The 13,213-nt window shown below is 34.8% G+C and overlaps 1 protein-coding gene across 1 annotated transcript in view; it reads left to right on the top strand.

Annotated features, from left to right (window-relative positions):
• Gs2 (glutamine synthetase 2) overlaps positions 1-13,213 on the top strand; it is a 70,971-nt gene that overhangs the window by 44,251 nt on the left and 13,507 nt on the right. The gene's annotated exons all lie outside the window — the stretch shown is intronic.

Here is a 13,213-nt window from a genome sequence, read left to right as displayed (position 1 = left end):
TATGCCTTATAATATGTAATCAGAAAAATATAGAATTAAACTTACCTTTGCCCAACCAGTTTGTTTACTTGTTTCATTGTTTTACTCTTTACTTACTTTTTTGTAGATTTCTCGCTTCCATTATTTTATAAGACGTAGATATTTATAAAAAAAATGCGTTGCTTCTTTAAAATAAAATTGCAGTTTGTAAAAATTTTGGTGATTATCGTGTACATCAGGGCTGTCCAGCTGGCGGCCCTCGGACCACATTTGGTCCGTTTTCCCACTTCTTCGTTCCGTCATGGTGGGAAGTGAGGTTCCCCCACTGTTTGACACGGTCGTAACGCCAGGAGCGTTTGGCACTTGTTTCTATCGCGGACCTATGTATTCCTATCGTATATTATAACATAAGAGCCTGTGGGGAACCGTGTTGATGGTGAAGACCGTATGCCGCGTGGCCCGCGACGAAGAAGAAGTTAGACAGACCTGGTGTAAATTATTATTGAAATTCTCTTTTGTATGCCACTGTATTTCGTAAAACGAAAATCCCAATTTTGACATTTGTGAAGTGAAGTGAACTTTTAATATGTATCGTCATCTTTGTTTATAAGCCTGACTGGGCTACTTTATCTGTCCGTAAGTTATATTTTTCTCAAAATAACTACCTATCCAGTGACCGACAAAAACGACTGCGTCCGTTCAATTAGATTGCTCCAATTATACATGCAGTTAGAATAATCTCACGGCAATCACGAGCAGTTTCCGTCCACGGTTACGGATTAAACCAGTTCCACGGTGCGATTAACGTATCAATTAATTAATCCATCTATGCCATATAACATCTTCGACTCTAGCAAGGTCACCCGGTGGTTAAACACCTACATTCGATTACGTAAACACAGCCAATAAACTCGTTTGAGATCGCATCTCATTTATATTGGACGTCGTATAGTCGTCGTTATCATTTCTTCACAGCATAGTTCGTGTTATACGATTTTATTTTCATACCTCGATTAAAAGATACTACGCACAAAAATGTAGTTACAACTGTATAATGACTTTCATTCGTCGAATGAATTAAAAATCATAATTGAAGATGATATAAAAAGATTTTAGGAATTGCCTCCTTATACAAGTATGGCAACAATAACAATTCGAATAGTGAACAGTATACATTATTGATGTTGTTTAATGAACAGTTTTACAGGATTCTTAGTAGCAATAATTGTGATTACTACATAACTATATTTATTTTTATTCACAACGACACAAGTCGTGATTATGTAGGTAGAAAGAAGAACGACGCTAAAACTGTACCAGGATACATAAAATATAAAAATTGTTACTATCGCATGTGAAGATTGAAATATGATAGCGTTATCTACTATATCTTGAACTTATCTTGATTCAGTAGATAATGAAGCCTCTGAAAAATTTGAACTTCTATTCATTATACGGTAGACATTTTCACTTGTACTTATTAAACGAAGGACTTCTTATCTTAGATTAGTAGAAAAATAAATGACTGATTGCTACAGGTGTATGTGTATATATATACTTATGTTAGTTAATTGCCTTAGAAACGATTGAGATACTGTAAAGTTTTCCTACGAAAATTAAATAACCAATAATGTATTTGCTAAGTAAACCATCTGGTTTAAAGCATTAATAAAGAAACAATATTCTATTAATTTAAAAGACACGAAAATCTGTTTTTTAATATTTAATTTAGACTGATTTTCGAGATATTGCAACACGCAGAAGACTATTGTAAAATAATTGTAAAATAAGTATGTATATAAAGTAATTTTAATTGTTTCATGTAAAGTTACTTCAGCTCGATAACAATTATTCGAACAAAATATATTAATAAGTTATTTAATTTGAAAATAAAATAAACGGGCCAAATAATCAACCCCTGGAAAACACAGCTGGCAATACTTTGCGTTGCTCACATAAGTAAAATATAGTACATGCATGCATAGTACTTTAACTGGTGTGTGCAAACAATATTACAGTAAACATATATATATATGGTATATATACATTATAAGTCAATTCAATTCTACTCTAAGAGAGTGACCGAGACAATTTCACAAACATATTTCACATACAGAGTGTCACTTACCTGTACCACCTAAATTTACTCCTAACCTATTCGTTGTATAACAAGAAGTTTCTAACAAAAGTACCTTTATATCAAATAAGACACGCAACGTGATCATTACTTTTCTGATGTCTTGATATTTTATCAAGATGTAAGGGTGACCTTTAGTTTTTGTATTATAATGTGTGCTATTTAAATATGCGATTCGAAAGAGCATTGAACGCTGTGTAAAAAGTATTAAGGTATATAACCTGAAAAAGTAATAGCTATTGAGATATTCTTCAGCGCATGTTCGATCAAATTCAATGTTAGTTTGTTTGTTGCTAATTATTTTGCCTGTAAAACTTTACCGACATGTTCATGACGCTTTTCTGATTAAAATGATACCCAACATGGTACGGTCCGGATCGTGTTTGCTTGCGATTATCCGAACTAGTCAGTAGGGCGCGAGTGTTCGGATAATGGAGGCTCTACCGAATCGTGCATTAAACGAGTAAACGTGATGCAAATTGTATCGTGTTTGGACTGGTTTTAATCAGAAAAGCGCCACAAATACATTAGTGAATGATTCGTAAACAAATAATGAAAACTAAAAAAGTTTTATCATCGTACTTCTACCAAAGATTATCTAAAGAACATCTCGGTAATCATTACTTTTTCATCCCACATACCTTAATACTTTTTTACTCAGCATTCGATAGTCTTTCAAATCGCATATTCACAGATTACGCATAATGAATTAACAACTCAAAGTTGCCTTCGTATCTCGATAACAAAGTGAAATATAAAATAACTAATTATTACATTCTACCGGTGTACCGGTTAATGTCTAACAACTTTTGTTTGAAACAATATTTGATGCAACAAGTAGGTTACGCGTAAATTCCAGTGGTACAATTAAGTGACTCACTCTATACAAAGCACAGAATAACAATGAACTTAATCATCAAGTGACTTTGATCTCTTGTTTCATAGAGTTAATTTCAAATCGTATCCATTCACATTTACGTAAAATCGTATCCATTCACATTTACGTAAAATGTAAATCCGTGAGATTTATGTGAGTCTTTGGATTCACAACCCAATTTCCACGAGAGGCACGAACACATTAATTAGTTATGGGAGAATATACATAGATACATGTATCATCAATGTACTGCCCCATTCAGAACGGCAGCTTCATGTGTGCCAAACCAGCACAATGGGTTGTGAATGTCACGGATCCTTTGACGATATCGGTATCATGATGAGAGGTTGTGAAAGTCGAGCTGATGGAAAAATGTATACGGTGAGGCGATCAAAAACGACCAATCGAACAATTCTAATTTAGAATGGAAAAACTATTCTAATCAAATCTAGACTAATTATTTTCTCATTAAAAAAGTGTATCAAATCAATCGGATTAATTGTACTGTCTGTGGATGCATAGTTTAATATCAACAAAATAAAGTGGTACAGGAAATGCAAAATCAAGTTCAGTTTTTTAATCCTTAAGTGAACTATTGGGACCGATGCGACCAGTTAAATTTATCCTAACAATTATTTAATGTATAGGTATTGATAATATAATTAATTTGTAGATTCAGATGAAATTTTACTATCTCACTACGTTTTTATTTGCCATTTTGATAGAGATAAATATTACATATAAATATATCGCTAAATATAATTTAATTGAATTATTGAATTTTTAAAGGACATTTTGAAGGTTCAATCAAGTATGAGCTATCGTTAAAGATCGTTCAAGGCCATTGAAGGACAACTAAGATCGAGTGTCTTGTATTTTGATGCACAGGTCTTCTAATCGTTGATAATATACACACACACTCTTAAAATGAGTACTACTGTATATTGAAGCAAACAGAAACGCTTTAACGAAAATAAATAAATAACGACATTAACTAATAGCAGTTTCAAATTAGCAATTTCAATTTCATTTTTATTATCTCGATATTTGCTTATTTCCAAGTTTGTAAAAAGAAATTCTTCTCAAAATAATATGCAACGAAAGGTGTCAGTATAAACTGAACCTAAACCTGATAATCCGGTTAGCTGATAGAATTTTGAAGAACACTTTCACAATTATCTGAAATAATTATTTCAAATGATTATCAAATAAAATAACATGATATTTGAAATAGCATTACAAATAATATTATTTCAGAAGTTTCCAGGTCTAGAGCATGCAAATCGGTAATTATCAAAACGTATTATTATACATTAACGTTTAACGAGACGTACTAAGTTTTGACCTCTTCGTCCTACTTGAGTACCTTCGACTGAGATCGGTTTCTGGTTTTCAAAATATCTTTATTCTCGACTCCTATGCTCCGTTTCCTTACAAGAAGTTTGTTCCGTTGTATGCATTCTTTTCTCTCGAGATATCTTTATAAATTGTTGTTAAAACGCGAGATTCAATGTACGGTCCATATTATCAATACAAGATAATGTTTTCAAAATGAAGAAGACCTTCACCTCTGTAGTATTGATTCTGCATTGTGTTGCATTACATTTCTCTCAATTGTGTAATATAAACCGATGCATTTATGAAATTTTCTATTGATCTTTTGACTCTTTCAATAGTAGCGTCACATTACACAGGGTCTCCCTATTTCTGTGGCAGTGGTTCGAGGTCTGTTTCAAGCGATTCACCTTGTATAAGAGATGTGTCTCGTGAAGACCAGTCACGAACATCAGTTTTGGCTAGGGGAAAGCAAACCGGCCGAAAATTTGGACGAAATATTATGGTGCCCGTGCTCCCAATGGAATTCGATGGAAGGGATACCTGTATAAATAGCATCCCCGCCGCTCAATATTATGGTGGACCAGTAGTTCTCTGATCCTCCGTGTGATCCTTTCCCAAGGCTCTTATTCGAAGATACAAATAACGTTCGGCGTCGCTATAAATCGTTCCCCGAGTCTAATTCATATCACATTAACGGCCGGTACCGTTCTTCTGATTTCTCGACTAGAATTCTGTTAACTTCCAATCGGGTTACGGGTACGAATTGTTTCTTCGAGAAGTAGGCATTCCCGTTAACGTGTGAATCCACCTGACGTTGAGCGTCGTGCAGAAAATAGTTGGAGATCGCGATATTATTAGCCAAGTGATCGATATTATTCGAAATGGGTTCGAGTATTTTGATGAAGTTCTGCGGGCCGATGATCCTGAAACATGTCGGCGTCAGCCGTGCTCCAAAAATGGTGGTCGTCGCCAGGTGTTTTAGGTTAGTCGATTTACGTCGCTCATTTGTCGAGTAATTTGCGTTATAATTACATCGCAGTGAATCACTACGGGAAATCCCTCGCGTGAAATACAGCGATGGACAAATGTACAAGACTCTTTATACAGTTTCCGTATTTAGTATATTTGAAAGAAAATAATTTCACAACGTTTTTTATACATCCTGTCTTTTGTGTATTATTTCTGGAGTGAACACACAAAAATAGAAATAAAGTACGACCTACGGTAAAAATCGTTTGAGACGAAAATATAAATATGAACCGATTTATTTGGTTGGACAAATAATTATAAGACATAGAACATTGACATTTTTTTTTATAAGTGTATTCAATCAAATATTATACTAATATTTGGTGATACTTCTTTTTTGGTGTGTTACATCTAACAAACATTTTCGGAATAATCTGTCTTTTTTATTCGGTTTTGTTTCAGTGCATTCCAATTTTGTATTATACTTTCAATTAGATCGTTATTACTATTGTTGTATTGCCTTCCACATGCATAGACACGTCTGGCTAAGTTATCCTAAACATTTTCAATAATACACCCGTTATTTAATAAACTAATTCTTTTAACACATCCAAAATTTTCAGCTTGATTCAATTTTAAGAAAATTATACAATTTTTAAGTCTGATGGAATACTTTTTGCTACGGGTTATATTATTAAAAATGTTTGAAATGTTGGAAATGTGTACGACAACAAACACCATTGAAGTTTTTATTTTATTTTAAATATAATATAAATTGTAATACAAGAAGTACATTTCCGTTTTGACTCCGCTTGTTGAAATCAAGCTTCAGGTGCCAGAAATTGCACAAAAATTTGTTGTCTAATTATCGATGTATCCGATTTACACTTGCAATGTCGGTTATCGTTGCATTTGATAGTTTAAAAAATCAAAGTAGCAAAACTGTACAAGCTGGTGTTTCTAAGTTCAAGATCGCCTCAAGGCCATGCTAGGTCATCGAATTCATCTTGACCTACAATACACACTACGCAGACGAAAATACGTAACACCATTTCAAAAAGTGAAGGTGTTCTTTTCTTCAAAGCAAAATATTTTGTTTAAATTAATGTTGAAATTTATAGTCGATTGAAAGCTGGTTAGCTGTTGTTCGAAACATATTTCTGTCAAATTTTAGGAAGTGCCCGAAAAATCGTGAATAAAATTAATTTTCATCATGTTTAATCGTTTGTAGATCATAGCAACATTAACCAATTTCGATGAACAATTTCAACATGTATATTACTGACATGAATCTACAAAACATATTTTTTAACTTTCAAACTTTCTTTCTCTTTAAACTTTTCGTCATTAAGCTAATCGTTCTAGCTTCGCAGAAAAATTGAAATCGTTTGGTCCAGTTTTAAGAAAGCGATTCTGATTTAAAGTGTGTGTGGTCAATTACGTGAGTCATACGTACGTACGCAAGTCGAACGATCACTTTCACTTACGACGAACATACATAGTCAAAGGTACTGATCATTTAAGTCGTGTACACATAAAACACTGACCACCTCTAAGTGCAGCAAACATTTTCATCAGACTGAACAACTGTTCTCGTAGCATTGAACAACCAGGATTGGGCAAATCTCATTTACAATAAGATGACAAATAATCGTTTGAAATAATAAATTATTTTAAATACTTTATTATTTTTATTTTAAAAATAACGTAAACATCCATTTTTATTTGACATTGAAATCAAATGAATTATTTTCAAATAATATTTGATTTGAATATCTTTTTATTTTAGTTACATTGATCACATAAAATAATAATAATTTCACCTCGAGAAGAGGTTATTGAAGTAACTAAATTAATTATTAAATGTAGATATGCTAATTTTTATAGTTTAATGATTAAAGTTTAGCTGCGTTCGCTTTTAAAAGTGTTCCTTAGTGCACGTAATAAATAGATCATTTTGGAGAGTGCGAATTATTTCAGAAAATGAAATATGTATTGGAAAATTATTAGAATTTAATTTGAAGCTCGAATAATGAAATAATTTTTATTAAAATTATTTGGCTGCTCAAATAAACTAACATATGATTATTTCAAATGGCGTGTAACCGAGTAAGATAATATATTATATGAACGATTATTTTTCAAATCATTTATTTCGATAATGCCCAAGTCTGTAAACAACCCAATGCGATGTTTCCGATCGTTTCGCGTCTTTAATCGAGTTAGTTGTTTTTCGATTTAGAAAGTATTCAAGTATTCACGGGTGAATGAAAACAATTTATCCTATAATGAACGTATAAACGACGTCATTAGAAAATACTATAAATATAACGATACAATCGAATGCAAAAGAAGAACGCGCGATTCTTTTCTCACGAGTTTTCGGCTTCGACCGCCAACGTCAGAGCTGCTCGACATGCCTATTAGCGAGCAAGGGCACCCCACCGATGCCCGTGGGCACAGCTCACAATCAGTGTCGTCAGATGATGGGAGGAAGCACGAATTGAGGGGAAAAAGTTACCCTCTCTCTACCAGTACCGTACTCTGCACGATAGAGACGAAACACGTCGGAAACTTGGGGAACAGCGCGGTAGAAGGGGAAATTAGAGTGGGGGAACAAGTCTTGATCTGGCGACCAGTGACTTAGCGGATTGGGAATAGATAGGCCGTAGCACAGCCGTGTGACAAATACAACCAATACTTGATATATTTCCCAAATATCTAACCGATAAAAGTCCCAGAACTATCCCCACTACCGCGGGGTATGCTCCGTGAGGTGCCCCAAAGCTCGAGTGGCCTCGATCAACGAGGAGTGTAAACATAATACTACAAGTAAATAACGTAAAAATTCTATCATATTTGGTATCATTTTCATTAGAAAAATGCCACGAACATGTTGGTAAAAGTCCTATAAAAAAAAAAAACAATGAAAAATAAAGAAATTTTGTTATTGGATTAGAGAGTAGTCTCACAACGATATACCCGACGCGTGTTATGTTTACACTCTCCGGCGACCGAGGCCACTCGAGCTTTGCTGTCCTTTTCTACGTTCGGCGCGGATCAAGAAATAGTGTTTCCTGGACGATAGATGACATCAAGACCCGTGATACTGATATATAACGAGAATTCTCTGTAATTGGTTGTTGTACGGATAAACGGGTTAAAAGAGTCGGGAAATGGCTAAAAATATTCGAGGATGACCTCTGTAAGCAATCGCACGTGCGCGTTAGAGTTACGGGATATCGGCTAAAGGCTTTAGCAAGAGTTAAAGTTGAAGAGAACATTGTTCGAGCGTGCGGTGCCCGTGGGCGACCGGCAGGGCGGCATGCACGGTTGGAGTTGGAGTGCACGCGCGAACCGCGTGCGTGCCGCGTGATGCTACATGCGAACTGCGTGATGCGATACGTGGGCGCACCTCTTTCTGCCATGCCACACCGAGAATAAATCGGGGGAATCTTTCGATGCTCGCGCGGCCATTGCATCAAAAACCGTTTCAAACGACGTGGTAGACAGTAGACAGTAGATCAGCGGTTTCTAACCTTTATGCAATAGCAACTGAGGTGTAGCAACACCTCCCGGAAAGAAATTCTTTTTCGCGCCTCCCCACCTTTTATTGTGTACTGTTGAAGGATCTTTTTAGTAGACATCTCCTGTGGAAAGTGTACTCGCATTGGTTACGAATCTGAAACAGTGACAGCTGAAAATCTGTTGCATTTGTTTATTCGAACACTGTTTTAGTAAGCATCCAAGAAAAAATGTTGGAAACAATACGTGTTTCATAATCATGTATACTGAAAATTGATCAATACAAAGATCTAGTTATATAGACATCATAAGCAACGAATTTCTTAATTTGCAGATTTTCCTTGAAGATCGAAATCAGATTTTCGATACAGAAATATACTTGACGCTATTTCTCGAATCTCCAGTCCTATAAGTATGGATTGACATGAATGTTACACAGCTCAGGTAGAATCTAAAGCAATTAGAAACAATCATTGACGAATAAACAATTTTTTGTTGATTACAGCATTCCGTTTTATCCGAGTCTGACTGATTATAACGTTGCTAGCAGGTGTGGCGACATACATTTTCTGAGAATTGAGATTATGCGTTTGCAACTATGCTAATAGCATTATTTTTATGCCTATGTGGCAAGGAGTGTTAAAAATAGCTTCCGGAAATAAAATCCAAAATACATTTGTAATATTTGATGGGAAAAATATTTGCTTTAACACGAAATATTAAAAACAAGATGACGTGTATGCCAAGAGAAAAGTGTAAAGGTTGTACGTACAATATACTAGTAATGTTAGAAAGTAATTCAATGACAATACATCGACAAAGTATCCGAACACTTGCAAGTAAATTGCTTGTTAGGAGGTTGCTACAGCTGTAGTTAACCCAAACAAATATTAATGCAAGGTAATATGTAAAAAGAACCAGTAATAATACATTCGTTCAATTGCTTTCGTGACCTACCGATGATGCATGCTTCTATGTACTAAACGGGAATATTGTACACGTCATTAAATTGTACTCTAATTTTAGTGATTTGACCGTACACCTTTTCCCTTGCCATAAACACCACGTTGTGTTAAAGGATCTACCTACTTTAACCCGTCGATTACAAAGTAGTTTTTGAGAATTTAAAAAAAAAAGTGTCGTGTAGTCATAATTCAGAACACGCACTTTAACTGATATTTGATAAATGTACTCGAATATTTTCAACTAAAAATAATATCTTATTTCACAATTGCAACAGTAGTAGCAAGAGCGTTCGACGAAAAAGCTTGTAATTTTATTAGAAACTTTTTATATATTTTCATTTATATTCTTTTAGAATACATTACTTAGAAAAAATCGCTGGATACTGCAAATAATAAATAATAACGAATTAACTTACAAGGCAAAAGTTTATGACAAAAATGGATAGATCAAATGCAAAACAGTAAAACATTTAAAGAATCAAAATATTGTTACGGGTTCGGGGCATCTTTAAAGAATAAAACGAGTGTAATACCAAAGAGACCTTTATTAAATAGAGGAGGAGTACTTAGCTTTGCGACTTCCCTCAGTGACGTTCGTCAACCGACTCTGTCATGTCTCCGTTGTATCGTCGTCACTAACAATAACACGACGCGGCAACGAAGACCATTCGGCGCGATGTCTCGATATCATAACATATCGATACTCGTAACAATATATTGTTCTATTACTTACAGCTTATTACAATTAATAAGAAAAGAATTTATATGAATAAGAATCCGCAATCTAGTGTTCAGTAAGCAGTCGAACACATTATTTACCTATCAGGAAAACACATTATATAATACTTATGCGAAAATAAAAAAAAGCGGTCCAAAAATTGTCTACCTTTTCTCGGTAAAGAAGTCGATATTATTGCTAAATAACAGCTTTTTATTTTAGAAAAGTAAAAAATGGCGTACAAGATATAGGAATGTCATTTATTATAACACATAATAAATGATTATTATAGGTTTACATTTTTTATAACATTTTAGGTATCAAAAATTTGCTTGCATGCATTACATGCAGTATTCCTTATACATAATACCTTCTAGCGTAATCAAACATAAAAATTTAGTTGTGACGCTTTTGAAATATGTTTTCCAGATGTTAACCTGTAAGAGAATACAAAAAAATTACAACCGGTCAAACTAGAGCAAAATATTTCCATTGAAACGTAAATATTTTGAGACGCGTGAAACATGTAAAGAGCGAATTGATTAAAAGTTGATTCTAGATACCAAGCGTGAAACGTGTGCGTAAAACGTAACAGGAAATGATTGTTGTATGCTGTTTTTAAAAATCCTTGATAATTTACCTATCGATGCCGTGACTTTGGTTACGCATATGTCCACGGTACTAATTAAAGATATACACGTGCCTAGAAGTAGAATCGGAGAAAAACCTTACTTTCACCTTTGTACGACTATGTACTCTGTGGGTGGTAACACCTCGGGTACATAATCGTAGACCTGTGTCACTCTCAAGAAGACACACAGCAAATGCACTCTGAATATCCTATAAAACGTTGAATGTTTACGTCTGCCAACTGGACGTGGCGTTAAGAAGGGGAGTGGGGGAGCGAGGGGGTATTCAATGGAAAATCAACTGTAATTATATTTTAGATAAAATTTATCATTTTTAACGCTAAAATGAGTAGTGGTAAAATTAATTTCATGTTTTTAATAAATGTTTCTTCCATTCCTGATCTTGTTGAAGGTCATTGCGTCATATACGAATGAATTTGTCTTGACACACGCTTTGATATGGTGTAAAAATTTATATAGCATCCCGTTTAAAAAATAGGTCACCTTAATTTCTAAAAAAATAGTGCAAACACAAAAAATGACATACGCCATCATATTGCTTGCAAAAAACAGTATTACTTTCGCCTCTTTAATTTTTTTCTAATATTTATTATTTGCAAGAAAAACGCTGGCTAGTACTAGCACGTACACCCTGTATATTGTAAACAAAATTTCAGCTCAGAATCTTTATTTTTATCGGACTTCTAACGTTTTTAATTTTGATCTTATGTTTAAAATTCTCCTGCCCCGTATGTTGTTCCTCGTTCTCCTCGAAAGGTCTGTTCTCTTTTCAATTGTGTCATTGTACTGAAAAAGTAGTGAATGGTATACTAAGGAATGGAATTACTCGATGTAGGCTCCGCTACAGTAGTATCTCACTAACTGTCGTATCGTCGGGTCTGCCGACCGACAGTTCTAGAAGAAGTACTACATTCTTTGTAGTGTGCCGAACGCAGAGAAGGATAGCGACTGAAGAAAGAAGGACTCTTTCTTTTCCATTCGCTGACCTCTTTCACGTGAAACTTTAATCGCCTATTACACGAGTAATTCTAATCGTAATTATATCGTGCTTGGTGTCATTTTAGTTATAACAACGAGACCAAAACGATGGTAAAAGTTTCGTAGAAAAATCAAATGTTAGAAAAGTTGCAATCTTCTACTTCGCCTGCATTAGTGTGATCTCACCGATACTCGACCCCTCGCTGGCTCAGTCGTCGAGCGTGTTTACCGCTTGACTGGTTCCAAGGGAGATTCCCCCAGTGATACAATTCCCCCGGGGATATAATTTTGACAGTTACGTAGAGACCTTGGCGACAGTTACGGAGTTTCCTTCTTGATCATTTTCGTCATCACCTTCATGTTAGCGGGCTTTAGGGCATCTTTGATGTTATGACGCTTTGTAATTACCTTTGCCTCGACTACGCCCACCATGTAATGGTCCATTAGTCGGGAGATGAGCGATAACAGAGGTTTTCGTGAAGCCTGATTAGTAGACAGCGGATCTTTATGCAGAATAAAAATTGTCAAAGTTAATTGTAAGAAAGAGAAGTTGATTAAAAGTACGTTTCATAATAACGAATTGAGGATAATATACCAACATCATCAAAGATTTTTCGAATACCTTCACAGTTTTGCATTTGACCAATCCATTTTTGTCCGCAGTCTACTGATCAATCTTTTCTTTTTGAATTCGTTAACAAATTCCGTGCCTTCCTGTGAGTTGCCTGGGACGATGATATTTTTCACCCATTCGATATGAATCATTGTAGATAGAAGGAAATACGCGTCAAATATTTAACAAACTATATTGTCCAAAAATCTCATTAAAATCGACGTGCTATACCTGAAAAATGTTCTTTCTAAATCGTAAACTTGCGTCTTCATGTAGCCAAACTACGAAAACCACTAAATTTCCTGTTACGGAGCGATTCGGGATATTGCTGCTCTTCGGTCGTATTTTCGGTTCATGACTGACACTTTCCCACTTGTTCACTGATTGATGGCTTGTATATCGAGTTACCTGATTAACAATTGCCTTATCAAATTATTTATGGAACTGCCTGAAAAACTTCCGGA

This window comes from Halictus rubicundus, chromosome 2, assembly GCF_050948215.1.
Source record: "Halictus rubicundus isolate RS-2024b chromosome 2, iyHalRubi1_principal, whole genome shotgun sequence".
NCBI classification, from domain to species: Eukaryota; Metazoa; Arthropoda; class Insecta; order Hymenoptera; family Halictidae; genus Halictus; species Halictus rubicundus.
Note: the sequence above shows the minus strand (reverse complement) of the source record. Positions and strands in the feature narration are given on the sequence as shown.